At 42.6% G+C, this 14,857-nt stretch overlaps 5 non-coding genes across 5 annotated transcripts; 4 read left to right on the forward strand and 1 right to left on the reverse strand.

The window, feature by feature from the left end:
• The first annotated feature begins 1,833 nt into the window (after positions 1–1,833).
• TRNAL-AAG (transfer RNA leucine (anticodon AAG)) lies at positions 1,834–1,915 on the forward strand. Its single transcript has one exon. It is a non-coding gene; the product is annotated as a tRNA-Leu (tRNA).
• Positions 1,916–6,011: 4,096 nt separating this feature from the next.
• TRNAL-AAG (transfer RNA leucine (anticodon AAG)) lies at positions 6,012–6,093 on the forward strand. Its single transcript has one exon. It is a non-coding gene; the product is annotated as a tRNA-Leu (tRNA).
• Positions 6,094–10,214: 4,121 nt separating this feature from the next.
• TRNAL-AAG (transfer RNA leucine (anticodon AAG)) lies at positions 10,215–10,296 on the forward strand. The gene has a single exon. It is a non-coding gene; the product is annotated as a tRNA-Leu (tRNA).
• A 380-nt stretch (positions 10,297–10,676) lies between these two features.
• Positions 10,677–10,758, reverse strand: TRNAS-UGA (transfer RNA serine (anticodon UGA)). Its single transcript has one exon. It is a non-coding gene; the product is annotated as a tRNA-Ser (tRNA).
• Positions 10,759–14,400: 3,642 nt separating this feature from the next.
• On the forward strand, positions 14,401–14,482 carry TRNAL-AAG (transfer RNA leucine (anticodon AAG)). Its single transcript has one exon. It is a non-coding gene; the product is annotated as a tRNA-Leu (tRNA).
• Positions 14,483–14,857: the final 375 nt, after the last annotated feature.

The raw sequence follows: 14,857 nt of genomic DNA on the forward strand, positions 1-14,857 counted from the left end.
GACAGATTTGCTTGGGGTGGGTGGAGAGGATTGGAGTAGGATGAGTTAGAGTGGATTGGATTCGGGTGAGTGATTTGGACTGGAGTGAGGTGGATTAGTGTGGGTGAAGTGGTCTGGATGGGGTGGATTGTAGTGGGGAAGATTGGAGTGGGGTGGATTGAAGTGTACCGCAGGATTATGTGTTAAAGATTAATTTCAGAATTTACACATAATAAAGAAACACTGTTGATTTGCAATATTTTAAACGAGCTAATCGTCATCTTTTGAGAAGAGTGCCCACGAACAAAAGCAAAAGAAAACATGCGTGGAACGTGGGAAAAGACGATTTGGCAAAATAAAAGAAAGTTCGATTTAAATTTAAAACTTAACAGTTTTGGTTGTCCTGCTGGGCATGTTTTTGCCAGTCACAAGCCTTCTGTTTGCAGGGCACTAGAAGGTAAAAGGAAAAAATAGTACCTTGATCAGGTGGGGAGCAGCGGTCAGGCACTGATTAAGCTGAATCAATCAACGCTTGGTCGCTGCTCTACAGAGAGGAACGGAAATGATGCAAGACATGCCTTGATGAATTAGGAAACTGTAAAGAAGAGTGCCACATAAATAAAAAAATGGTGAGAGACATGCGGGCTCCAAGCCCTTTACTGAATACTACAGAGTCTATCAAGCGAGACCCTAAAAAGGTCAGTTAGTTAAAATAAACAAACATTGTTACTTCTAAATATCAATATTCCAAGGACGCCTAGATGGTCGTCAAGCAAAAAGTTCCTAGTGCATGGAGGGGCTTATGGTAGTTCTGAAGAGAGGCAAAGGACTTGGTCAGAGGGTGGCCTTGTTGGTGTGGTAGGGAAGCAATACCTCAAACATTATTACTGGGGTAGGGGAGCTTGCAATTCGGAGTAATGAAAATTATCACAAAGCAATCAAGTAATTCCACATCAAAATAACAAGCGTGCGGGCTGACAACCATGCTCTCAGCATCAACGAGCGCAGAGTGAAGTGAATTTTACCATCCTCTGTGCATTTTTATTGCGGGGCTCATTTACATTTGACTTGGCGCGCAGAACGAGTGAGAACCAGGTCAATAGAAACAAAAATCATCTATTTAAAAAGTTTAGTTTCACGTGGGCCTGTTGTCCTTACTTCTTTCAGAATAGCTTTTGAACCTCTGTCCTGAGTGTGTCTGTGACTGTCACGTGAAAAGGCAGTCAGGGCATCCAGGTGGACCCCATGTCACCTGGGGCACCGCCCACCAGTGCTGGAGTTTTAAACAGCACCCGGTTGCATTTTGGGACTTGTGCCTTTTCAATGTGAGCTCAAAGACGGGAGCCTGTGAAATTCTATTGGCTAAAAAATATTAACAGCGGAATGTGAATAGGCCACACAAGACATGACGTCACTGGAAAGCTAAACAGTATGTTGGGGAGACTGGGTGCGGCAATAGGGCTGATGTCATGAATACGTGCAACTCCTCAGTTATTTTTGAATGAACTGCTCATTCATTAGATCCCACCCAAAGAAATGAGCCCACCAGTATGAACACTTGTTTCATTAGAAAATGATGGAGTCACATTGCCTATGTAGAGCAGGTGCTTATACCTTGGTTGGAAGTCATTGCTCGGGAGAGTGTTGTCTTTTAAGGTGATTGCACTAGGTCCGAGCAGGTGGGAGAAGACTTGTGCAGTGACTGAGTAAGAGAGATAACCTTCAATTACCACATCACCCTCCCGACATTGTAATCATGTCCATGAAATGGTTTATCAACTCGACTTTCCACACTAAGTGAGGAGACTCAGGGTTACGGTGCTCATGAAGTGCACAGACACACTGAGAGCAACAGGTAGCGTGGCCGAGCGGTCTAAGGCGCTGGATTAAGGCTCCAGTCTCTTTGGAGGCGTGGGTTCAAATCCCACCGCTGCCAGAGATGGATTTTTACAGATCTTAATGACGCATCTCCCTTCTGACCCTTCAATTTGCATAAACAGTGACTCTACCAATAGGTCCCTAATTTTAAAACTCTTTTACAGTCTCCTTCTAAGTAAACTCCTAAACCGTGGACTCCAAGAAATCGGCTGATTGGCGCTGCTGTTGTTTTGCTTCATTCTGCTTAGATCACCTTCAAATGGAAGGTTTAACAAATCATTTGTTCTCCCCACGCGGTCACCCGCTCTTCTCTCTGCAAAATAAAATCGAACCTCTGTTAAATAAAGATTTAAAGTAAATTATCTATCTTCCCAAATAAAGTTGGTAAATGTGTTCTTCACAGTTATTTTAAAAATCAGGTTTAAAATAAACAACAGAGGTAGTCAGCAGGATTCAAACCCGTGCAGGGAACCCCCAAAGGATTTCAAGCCCATCACCTTAACCACTCGGCCATAACTACCAGCTCTCATTGAGCTCTACCGAAACTTTATATCACAACAAAATTGTGCAAAATGGCCGAGCAGACCTATATATGACTCCATTTAGTAGGATCTCTAACTGTGTGCAAAGGGCACATTGCTATGTTTCTGTCTAAGCTTTGCTTTAGGTCTGAGGTCTTAAGAACCAAAGCAGGCTCCACGCACACTTGCCTGCACAAAAAAACAAGCATTTGCAATGCGAAAGGTCTCACATTTGTGAGAGTTAGAGCTATTGGCGTTGCAAATGACAATGTCTTTTACCTAGGTTTTGGTTTTCTTTGGGAAAATTTGATGTGTCCACGTTGTGTTTTGGGGCACTTCCTGTCGCGGGCGCTAGGCCTACCCACACAAGTGAGGTAAAAAATGTTATCGGGAGACTTGGGGAAACATAGAATAGCAAAACAAGAGTTACTGCCCCTTGTCTTTATCTACATTTTTTCCTTCCAAATATAAGACAGTGTGTAAAAAAGACGTCTATTTGAGAAATGCCCTTTAATTCGCATGCTAGTGTGGGCACCCCAGAATTCAGAGATGTGCAAATAACCACTGCTCCTTCACTCCTTATCTTGTGCCCATTTTGGAAATAGAAAGGTTTTCTTGATACCTATTTTTCACTCTATATACTTCGGCAAATTAATTGCAGTATACCCGGTATAGAATGAAAACCCACTGAAAGGTGCAGCTCATTTATTTTCTCTGGATACCTAGGGTTCTTGATGAACCTACAAGCCCTATATATCCCCGCAACCAGAAGAGTCCAGCAGGCGTAATGGTATATTGCTTTCAAAAATCTGACATTGCAGAAAAAAGTTACAGAGTAAAACGTAGAGGAAAATGGCTGTTTTTTTCTTCTCAATTTCAATATTTTTTTTTTATTTCAGTTGTTATTTTCTGTAGGAAACACTTGTAAGATCTACACAAGTTACCCATTGCTGAATTCAGAATGTTGTCTTCTTTTCAAAAATGTTTAGGTTACTGGGACCCAGCATTGGTTTCACACCCATTTCTGTCACTGACTGGAAGGAGGCTAAAAGCACACAAAATCGTAAAAATGGGGTATGTCCCAGTAAAATGCCAAAATTGTGTTGAAAAATTGGGTTTTCTGATTCAAGTCTGCCTGTCCCTGAAAGCTGGGAAGCTGGTGATTTTAGCAGTGCAAACCCTTTGTTGATGCCAATTTCAGGGACAAAAACCACAAGCCTTCTTCTCCAGCCCTTTTTTCCATTTTTTTCTTTTTTAAAACAAAATGTTTACTGTATTTTGGCTAATTTCTTGGTCTCCTTCAGGGGAACCCACAAAGTCTGGGTACCTCTAGAATCCCTAGGATGTTGGAAAAAAAGGACGCAAATTTGGCGTGGATAGCTTATGTGGACAAAAATCTATGAGGGCCTAAGCGCGCCCTGCCCCAAATAGCCAAAAAAATGCCTGGCACCTGAGGGGGAAAAGGCTGGCAGCGAAGGGGTTAAAATGCACTATTTTATTCCAATTTCTTCACTTAGCTTCAGATGAACTATTTTTCCCTCCCACCAACTCCTTTCAAAGTGCACCAGCCACCACTGCCTTGGGTGGGACAGATTGTTTTCGATTGCAGTGTGGTAGTTTGTTTTTGATTGGAGTGCAGCAGATTGCAGTGGGGTAGATTGTTTTGAATTGGAGTAGGGGAGATTGTTTTGAAGTGGAGTCGGGCAGATTGGAGTGGGGCAGATTGTTTTGGATCGAAGTGGGACAGATTGTTTTGGAGTGGTGCAGATTGTTTTTTATTATAGTGGGGCACATTGGAGTGAGACAGATTTGCTTGGGGTGGGTGGAGAGGATTGGAGTAGGATGAGTTAGAGTGGATTGGATTCGGGTGAGTGATTTGGACTGGAGTGAGGTGGATTAGTGTGGGTGAAGTGGTCTGGATGGGGTGGATTGTAGTGGGGAAGATTGGAGTGGGGTGGATTGAAGTGTACCGCAGGATTATGTGTTAAAGATTAATTTCAGAATTTACACATAATAAAGAAACACTGTTGATTTGCAATATTTTAAACGAGCTAATCGTCATCTTTTGAGAAGAGTGCCCACGAACAAAAGCAAAAGAAAACATGCGTGGAACGTGGGAAAAGACGATTTGGCAAAATAAAAGAAAGTTCGATTTAAATTTAAAACTTAACAGTTTTGGTTGTCCTGCTGGGCATGTTTTTGCCAGTCACAAGCCTTCTGTTTGCAGGGCACTAGAAGGTAAAAGGAAAAAATAGTACCTTGATCAGGTGGGGAGCAGCGGTCAGGCACTGATTAAGCTGAATCAATCAACGCTTGGTCGCTGCTCTACAGAGAGGAACGGAAATGATGCAAGACATGCCTTGATGAATTAGGAAACTGTAAAGAAGAGTGCCACATAAATAAAAAAATGGTGAGAGACATGCGGGCTCCAAGCCCTTTACTGAATACTACAGAGTCTATCAAGCGAGACCCTAAAAAGGTCAGTTAGTTAAAATAAACAAACATTGTTACTTCTAAATATCAATATTCCAAGGACGCCTAGATGGTCGTCAAGCAAAAAGTTCCTAGTGCATGGAGGGGCTTATGGTAGTTCTGAAGAGAGGCAAAGGACTTGGTCAGAGGGTGGCCTTGTTGGTGTGGTAGGGAAGCAATACCTCAAACATTATTACTGGGGTAGGGGAACTTGCAATTCGGAGTAATGAAAATTATCACAAAGCAATCAAGTAATTCCACATCAAAATAACAAGCGTGCGGGCTGACAACCATGCTCTCAGCATCAACGAGCGCAGAGTGAAGTGAATTTTACCATCCTCTGTGCATTTTTATTGCGAGGCTCATTTACATTTGACTTGGCGCGCAGAACGAGTGAGAACCCGGTCAATAGAAACAAAAATCATCTATTTAAAAAGTTTAGTTTCACGTGGGCCTGTTGTCCTTACTTCTTTCAGAATAGCTTTTGAACCTCTGTCCTGTGTGTGTCTGTGACTGTCACGTGAAAGGCAGTCAGAGCATCCAGGTGGGCCCCATGTCACCTGGGGCACCGCCCACCAGTGCTGGAGTTTTAAACAGCACCCGGTTGCATTTTGGGACTTGTGCCTTTTCAATGTGAGCTCAAAGACGGGAGCCTGTGAAATTCTATTGGCTAAAAAATATTAACAGCGGAATGTGAATAGGCCACACAAGACATGACGTCACTGGAAAGCTAAACAGTATGTTGGGGAGACTGGGTGCGGCAATAGGGCTGATGTCATGAATACGTGCAACTCCTCGGTTATTTTTGAATGAACTGCTCATTCATTAGATCCCACCCAAAGAAATGAGCCCACCAGTATGAACACTTGTTTCATTAGAAAATGATGGAGTCACATTGCCTATGTAGAGCAGGTGCTTATACCTTGGTTGGAAGTCATTGCTCGGAGAGTGTTGTCTTTTAAGGTGATTGCACTAGGTCCGAGCAGGTGGGAGAAGACTTGTGCAGTGACTGAGTAAGAGAGATAACCTTCAATTACCACATCACCCTCCCGACATTGTAATCATGTCCATGAAATGGTTTATCAACTCGACTTTCCACACTAAGTGAGGAGACTCAGGGTTACGGTGCTCATGAAGTGCACAGACACACTGAGAGCAACAGGTAGCGTGGCCGAGCGGTCTAAGGCGCTGGATTAAGGCTCCAGTCTCTTTGGAGGCGTGGGTTCAAATCCCACCGCTGCCAGAGATGGATTTTTACAGATCTTAATGACGCATCTCCCTTCTGACCCTTCAATTTGCATAAGCAGTGACTCTACCAATAGGTCCCTAATTTTAAAACTCTTTTACAGTCTCCTTCTAAGTAAACTCCTAAACCGTGGACTCCAAGAAATCGGCTGATTGGCGCTGCTGTTGTTTTGCTTCATTCTGCTTAGATCACCTTCAAATGGAAGGTTTAACAAATCATTTGTTCTCCCCACGCGGTCACCCGCTCTTCTCTCTGCAAAATAAAATCGAACCTCTGTTAAATAAAGATTTAAAGTAAATTATCTATCTTCCCAAATAAAGTTGGTAAATGTGTTCTTCACAGTTATTTTAAAAATCAGGTTTAAAATAAACAACAGAGGTAGTCAGCAGGATTCAAACCCGTGCAGGGAACCCCCAAAGGATTTCAAGCCCATCACCTTAACCACTCGGCCATAACTACCAGCTCTCATTGAGCTCTACCGAAACTTTATATCACAACAAAATTGTGCAAAATGGCCGTGCAGACCTATATATGACTCCATTTAGTAGGATCTCTAACTGTGTGCAAAGGGCACATTGCTATGTTTCTGTCTAAGCTTTGCTTTAGGTCTGAGGTCTTAAGAACCAAAGCAGGCTCCACGCACACTTGCCTGCACAAAAAAACAAGCATTTGCAATGCGAAAGGTCTCACATTTGTGAGAGTTAGAGCTATTGGCGTTGCAAATGACAATGTCTTTTACCTAGGTTTTGGTTTTCTTTGGGAAAATTTGATGTGTCCACGTTGTGTTTTGGGGCACTTCCTGTCGCGGGCGCTAGGCCTACCCACACAAGTGAGGTAAAAAATGTTATCGGGAGACTTGGGGAAACATAGAATAGCAAAACAAGAGTTACTGCCCCTTGTCTTTATCTACATTTTTTCCTTCCAAATATAAGACAGTGTGTAAAAAAGACGTCTATTTGAGAAATGCCCTTTAATTTGCATGCTAGTGTGGGCACCCCAGAATTCAGAGATGTGCAAATAACCACTGCTCCTTCACTCCTTATCTTGTGCCCATTTTGGAAATAGAAAGGTTTTCTTGATACCTTTTTTTCACTCTATATACTTCGGCAAATTAATTGCAGTATACCCGGTATAGAATGAAAACCCACTGCAAGGTGCAGCTCATTTATTTTCTCTGGATACCTAGGGTTCTTGATGAACCTACAAGCCCTATATATCCCCGCAACCAGAAGAGTCCAGCAGGCGTAATGGTATATTGCTTTCAAAAATCTGACATTGCAGAAAAAAGTTACAGAGTAAAACGTAGAGGAAAATGGCTGTTTTTTTCTTCTCAATTTCAATATTTTTTTTTTATTTCAGTTGTTATTTTCTGTAGGAAACACTTGTAAGATCTACACAAGTTACCCATTGCTGAATTCAGAATGTTGTCTTCTTTTCAAAAATGTTTAGGTTACTGGGACCCAGCATTGGTTTCACACCCATTTCTGTCACTGACTGGAAGGAGGCTAAAAGCACACAAAATCGTAAAAATGGGGTATGTCCCAGTAAAATGCCAAAATTGTGTTGAAAAATTGGGTTTTCTGATTCAAGTCTGCCTGTCCCTGAAAGCTGGGAAGCTGGTGATTTTAGCAGTGCAAACCCTTTGTTGATGCCAATTTCAGGGACAAAAACCACAAGCCTTCTTCTCCAGCCCTTTTTTCCATTTTTTTCTTTTTTAAAACAAAATGTTTACCGTATTTTGGCTAATTTCTTGGTCTCCTTCAGGGGAACCCACAAAGTCTGGGTACCTCTAGAATCCCTAGGATGTTGGAAAAAAAGGACGCAAATTTGGCGTGGATAGCTTATGTGGACAAAAATCTATGAGGGCCTAAGCGCGCCCTGCCCCAAATAGCCAAAAAAATGCCTGGCACCTGAGGGGGAAAAGGCTGGCAGCGAAGGGGTTAAAATGCACTATTTTATTCCAATTTCTTCACTTAGCTTCAGATGAACTATTTTTCCCTCCCACCAACTCCTTTCAAAGTGCACCAGCCACCACTGCCTTGGGTGGGACAGATTGTTTTCGATTGCAGTATGGCAGATTGTTTTGGATTGCAGTGTGGTAGTTTGTTTTTGATTGGAGTGCAGCAGATTGCAGTGGGGTAGATTGTTTTGAATTGGAGTAGGGGAGATTGTTTTGAAGTGGAGTCGGGCAGATTGGAGTGGGGCAGATTGTTTTGGATCGAAGTGGGACAGATTGTTTTGGAGTGGTGCAGATTGTTTTTTATTATAGTGGGGCACATTGGAGTGAGACAGATTTGCTTGGGGTGGGTGGAGAGGATTGGAGTAGGATGAGTTAGAGTGGATTGGATTCGGGTGAGTGATTTGGACTGGAGTGAGGTGGATTAGTGTGGGTGAAGTGGTCTGGATGGGGTGGATTGTAGTGGGGAAGATTGGAGTGGGGTGGATTGAAGTGTACCGCAGGATTATGTGTTAAAGATTAATTTCAGAATTTACACATAATAAAGAAACACTGTTGATTTGCAATATTTTAAACGAGCTAATCGTCATCTTTTGAGAAGAGTGCCCACGAACAAAAGCAAAAGAAAACATGCGTGGAACGTGGGAAAAGACGATTTGGCAAAATAAAAGAAAGTTCGATTTAAATTTAAAACTTAACAGTTTTGGTTGTCCTGCTGGGCATGTTTTTGCCAGTCACAAGCCTTCTGTTTGCAGGGCACTAGAAGGTAAAAGGAAAAAATAGTACCTTGATCAGGTGGGGAGCAGCGGTCAGGCACTGATTAAGCTGAATCAATCAACGCTTGGTCGCTGCTCTACAGAGAGGAACGGAAATGATGCAAGACATGCCTTGATGAATTAGGAAACTGTAAAGAAGAGTGCCACATAAATAAAAAAATGGTGAGAGACATGCGGGCTCCAAGCCCTTTACTGAATACTACAGAGTCTATCAAGCGAGACCCTAAAAAGGTCAGTTAGTTAAAATAAACAAACATTGTTACTTCTAAAAATCAATATTCCAAGGACGCCTAGATGGTCGTCAAGCAAAAAGTTCCTAGTGCATGGAGGGGCTTATGGTAGTTCTGAAGAGAGGCAAAGGACTTGGTCAGAGGGTGGCCTTCTTGGTGTGGTAGGGAAGCAATACCTCAAACATTATTACTGGGGTAGGGGAACTTGCAATTCGGAGTAATGAAAATTATCACAAAGCAATCAAGTAATTCCACATCAAAATAACAAGCGTGCGGGCTGACAACCATGCTCTCAGCATCAACGAGCGCAGAGTGAAGTGAATTTTACCATCCTCTGTGCATTTTTATTGCGAGGCTCATTTACATTTGACTTGGCGCGCAGAACGAGTGAGAACCAGGTCAATAGAAACAAAAATCATCTATTTAAAAAGTTTAGTTTCACGTGGGCCTGTTGTCCTTACTTCTTTCAGAATAGCTTTTGAACCTCTGTCCTGTGTGTGTCTGTGACTGTCACGTGAAAGGCAGTCAGGGCATCCAGGTGGACCCCATGTCACCTGGAGCACCGCCCACCAGTGCTGGAGTTTTAAACAGCACCCGGTTGCATTTTGGGACTTGTGCCTTTTCAATGTGAGCTCAAAGACGGGAGCCTGTGAAATTCTATTGGCTAAAAAATATTAACAGCGGAATGTGAATAGGCCACACAAGACATGACGTCACTGGAAAGCTAAACAGTATGTTGGGGAGACTGGGTGCGGCAATAGGGCTGATGTCATGAATACGTGCAACTCCTCAGTTATTTTTGAATGAACTGCTCATTCATTAGATCCCACCCAAAGAAATGAGCCCACCGGTATGAACACTTGTTTCATTAGAAAATGATGGAGTCACATTGCCTATGTAGAGCAGGTGCTTATACCTTGGTTGGAAGTCATTGCTCGGAGAGTGTTGTCTTTTAAGGTGATTGCACTAGGTCCGAGCAGGTGGGAGAAGACTTGTGCAGTGACTGAGTAAGAGAGATAACCTTCAATTACCACATCAACCTCCCGACATTGTAATCATGTCCATGAAATGGTTTATCAACTCGACTTTCCACACTAAGTGAGGAGACTCAGGGTTACGGTGCTCATGAAGTGCACAGACACACTGAGAGCAACAGGTAGCGTGGCCGAGCGGTCTAAGGCGCTGGATTAAGGCTCCAGTCTCTTTGGAGGCGTGGGTTCAAATCCCACCGCTGCCAGAGATGGATTTTTACAGATCTTAATGACGCATCTCCCTTCTGACCCTTCAATTTGCATAAGCAGTGACTCTACCAATAGGTCCCTAATTGTAAAACTCTTTTACAGTCTCCTTCTAAGTAAACTCCTAAACCGTGGACTCCAAGAAATCGGCTGATTGGCGCTGCTGTTGTTTTGCTTCATTCTGCTTAGATCATCTTCAAATGGAAGGTTTAACAAATCATTTGTTCTCCCCACGCGGTCACCCGCTCTTCTCTCTGCAAAATAAAATCGAACCTCTGTTAAATAAAGATTTAAAGTAAATTATCTATCTTCCCAAATAAAGTTGGTAAATGTGTTCTTCACAGTTATTTTAAAAATCAGGTTTAAAATAAACAACAGAGGTAGTCAGCAGGATTCAAACCCGTGCAGGGAACCCCCAAAGGATTTCAAGTCCATCACCTTAACCACTCGGCCATAACTACCAGCTCTCATTGAGCTCTACCGAAACTTTATATCACAACAAAATTGTGCAAAATGGCCGTGCAGACCTATATATGACTCCATTTAGTAGGATCTCTAACTGTGTGCAAAGGGCACATTGCTATGTTTCTGTCTAAGCTTTGCTTTAGGTCTGAGGTCTTAAGAACCAAAGCAGGCTCCACGCACACTTGCCTGCACAAAAAAACAAGCATTTGCAATGCGAAAGGTCTCACATTTGTGAGAGTTAGAGCTATTGGCGTTGCAAATGACAATGTCTTTTACCTAGGTTTTGGTTTTCTTTGGGAAAATTTGATGTGTCCACGTTGTGTTTTGGGGCACTTCCTGTCGCGGGCGCTAGGCCTACCCACACAAGTGAGGTAAAAAATGTTATCGGGAGACTTGGGGAAACATAGAATAGCAAAACAAGAGTTACTGCCCCTTGTCTTTATCTACATTTTTTCCTTCCAAATATAAGACAGTGTGTAAAAAAGACGTCTATTTGAGAAATGCCCTTTAATTCGCATGCTAGTGTGGGCACCCCAGAATTCAGAGATGTGCAAATAACCACTGCTCCTTCACTCCTTATCTTGTGCCCATTTTGGAAATAGAAAGGTTTTCTTGATACCTTTTTTTCACTCTATATACTTCGGCAAATTAATTGCAGTATACCCGGTATAGAATGAAAACCCACTGCAAGGTGCAGCTCATTTATTTTCTCTGGATACCTAGGGTTCTTGATGAACCTACAAGCCCTATATATCCCCGCAACCAGAAGAGTCCAGCAGGCGTAATGGTATATTGCTTTCAAAAATCTGACATTGCAGAAAAAAGTTACAGAGTAAAACGTAGAGGAAAATGGCTGTTTTTTTCTTCTCAATTTCAATATTTTTTTTTTATTTCAGTTGTTATTTTCTGTAGGAAACACTTGTAAGATCTACACAAGTTACCCATTGCTGAATTCAGAATGTTGTCTTCTTTTCAAAAATGTTTAGGTTACTGGGACCCAGCATTGGTTTCACACCCATTTCTGTCACTGACTGGAAGGAGGCTAAAAGCACACAAAATCGTAAAAATGGGGTATGTCCCAGTAAAATGCCAAAATTGTGTTGAAAAATTGGGTTTTCTGATTCAAGTCTGCCTGTCCCTGAAAGCTGGGAAGCTGGTGATTTTAGCAGTGCAAACCCTTTGTTGATGCCAATTTCAGGGACAAAAACCACAAGCCTTCTTCTCCAGCCCTTTTTTCCATTTTTTTCTTTTTTAAAACAAAATGTTTACCGTATTTTGGCTAATTTCTTGGTCTCCTTCAGGGGAACCCACAAAGTCTGGGTACCTCTAGAATCCCTAGGATGTTGGAAAAAAAGGACGCAAATTTGGCGTGGATAGCTTATGTGGACAAAAATCTATGAGGGCCTAAGCGCGCCCTGCCCCAAATAGCCAAAAAAATGCCTGGCACCTGAGGGAAAAGGCTGGCAGCGAAGGGGTTAAAATGCACTATTTTATTCCAATTTCTTCACTTAGCTTCAGATGAACTATTTTTCCCTCCCACCAACTCCTTTCAAAGTGCACCAGCCACCACTGCCTTGGGTGGGACAGATTGTTTTCGATTGCAGTATGGCAGATTGTTTTGGATTGCAGTGTGGTAGTTTGTTTTTGATTGGAGTGCAGCAGATTGCAGTGGGGTAGATTGTTTTGAATTGGAGTAGGGGAGATTGTTTTGAAGTGGAGTGGGGCAGATTGTTTTGGATCGAAGTGGGACAGATTGTTTTGGAGTGGTGCAGATTGTTTTTTATTATAGTGGGGCACATTGGAGTGAGACAGATTTGCTTGGGGTGGGTGGAGAGGATTGGAATAGGATGAGTTAGAATGGATTGGATTCGGGTGAGTGATTTGGACTGGAGTGAGGTGGATTAGTGTGGGTGAAGTGGTCTGGATGGGGTGGATTGTAGTGGGGAAGATTGGAGTGGGATGGATTGAAGTGTACCGCAGGATTATGTGTTAAAGATTAATTTCAGAATTTACACATAATAAAGAAACACTGTTGATTTGCAATATTTTAAACGAGCTAATCGTCATCTTTTGAGAAGAGTGCACACGAACAAAAGCAAAAGAAAACATGCGTGGAACGTGGGAAAAGACGATTTGGCAAAATAAAAGAAAGTTCGATTTAAATTTAAAACTTAACAGTTTTGGTTGTCCTGCTGGGCATGTTTTTGCCAGTCACAAGCCTTCTGTTTGCAGGGCACTAGAAGGTAAAAGGAAAAAATAGTACCTTGATCAGGTGGGGAGCAGCGGTCAGGCACTGATTAAGCTGAATCAATCAACGCTTGGTCGCTGCTCTACAGAGAGGAACGGAAATGATGCAAGACATGCCTTGATGAATTAGGAAACTGTAAAGAAGAGTGCCACATAAATAAAAAAATGGTGAGAGACATGCGGGCTCCAAGCCCTTTACTGAATACTACAGAGTCTATCAAGCGAGACCCTAAAAAGGTCAGTTAGTTAAAATAAACAAACATTGTTACTTCTAAATATCAATATTCCAAGGACGCCTAGATGGTCGTCAAGCAAAAAGTTCCTAGTGCATGGAGGGGCTTATGGTAGTTCTGAAGAGAGGCAAAGGACTTGGTCAGAGGGTGGCCTTGTTGGTGTGGTAGGGAAGCAATACCTCAAACATTATTACTGGGGTAGGGGAACTTGCAATTCGGAGTAATGACAATTATCACAAAGCAATCAAGTAATTCCACATCAAAATAACAAGCGTGCGGGCTGACAACCATGCTCTCAGCATCAACGAGCGCAGAGTGAAGTGAATTTTACCATCCTCTGTGCATTTTTATTGCGAGGCTCATTTACATTTGACTTGGCGTGCAGAACGAGTGAGAACCCGGTCAATAGAAACAAAAATCATCTATTTAAAAAGTTTAGTTTCACGTGGGCCTGTTGTCCTTACTTCTTTCAGAATAGCTTTTGAACCTCTGTCCTGTGTGTGTCTGTGACTGTCACGTGAAAGGCAGTCAGAGCATCCAGGTGGGCCCCATGTCACCTGGGGCACCGCCCGCCAGTGCTGGAGTTTTAAACAGCACCCGGTTGCATTTTGGGACTTGTGCCTTTTCAATGTGAGCTCAAAGACGGGAGCCTGTGAAATTCTATTGGCTAAAAAATATTAACAGCGGAATGTGAATAGGCCACACAAGACATGACGTCACTGGAAAGCTAAACAGTATGTTGGGGAGACTGGGTGCGGCAATAGGGCTGATGTCATGAATACGTGCAACTCCTCGGTTATTTTTGAATGAACTGCTCATTCATTAGATCCCACCCAAAGAAATGAGCCCACCAGTATGAACACTTGTTTCATTAGAAAATGATGGAGTCACATTGCCTATGTAGAGCAGGTGCTTATACCTTGGTTGGAAGTCATTGCTCGGAGAGTGTTGTCTTTTAAGGTGATTGCACTAGGTCCGAGCAGGTGGGAGAAGACTTGTGCAGTGACTGAGTAAGAGAGATAACCTTCAATTACCACATCACCCTCCCGACATTGTAATCATGTCCATGAAATGGTTTATCAACTCGACTTTCCACACTAAGTGAGGAGACTCAGGGTTACGGTGCTCATGAAGTGCACAGACACACTGAGAGCAACAGGTAGCGTGGCCGAGCGGTCTAAGGCCCTGGATTAAGGCTCCAGTCTCTTTGGAGGCGTGGGTTCAAATCCCACCGCTGCCAGAGATGGATTTTTACAGATCTTAATGACGCATCTCCCTTCTGACCCTTCAATTTGCATAAGCAGTGACTCTACCAATAGGTCCCTAATTTTAAAACTCTTTTACAGTCTCCTTCTAAGTAAACTCCTAAACCGTGGACTCCAAGAAATCGGCTGATTGGCGCTGCTGTTGTTTTGCTTCATTCTGCTTAGATCACCTTCAAATGGAAGGTTTAACAAATCATTTGTTCTCCCCACGCGGTCACCCGCTCTTCTCTCTGCAAAATAAAATCGAACCTCTGTTAAATAAAGATTTAAAGTAAATTATCTATCTTCCCAAATAAAGTTGGTAAATGTGTTCTTCACAGTTATTTTAAAAATCAGGTTTAAAATAAACA

Source organism: Pleurodeles waltl, chromosome 12 (genome assembly GCF_031143425.1).
Source record: "Pleurodeles waltl isolate 20211129_DDA chromosome 12, aPleWal1.hap1.20221129, whole genome shotgun sequence".
Lineage (NCBI taxonomy): Eukaryota > Metazoa > Chordata > Amphibia > Caudata > Salamandridae > Pleurodeles > Pleurodeles waltl.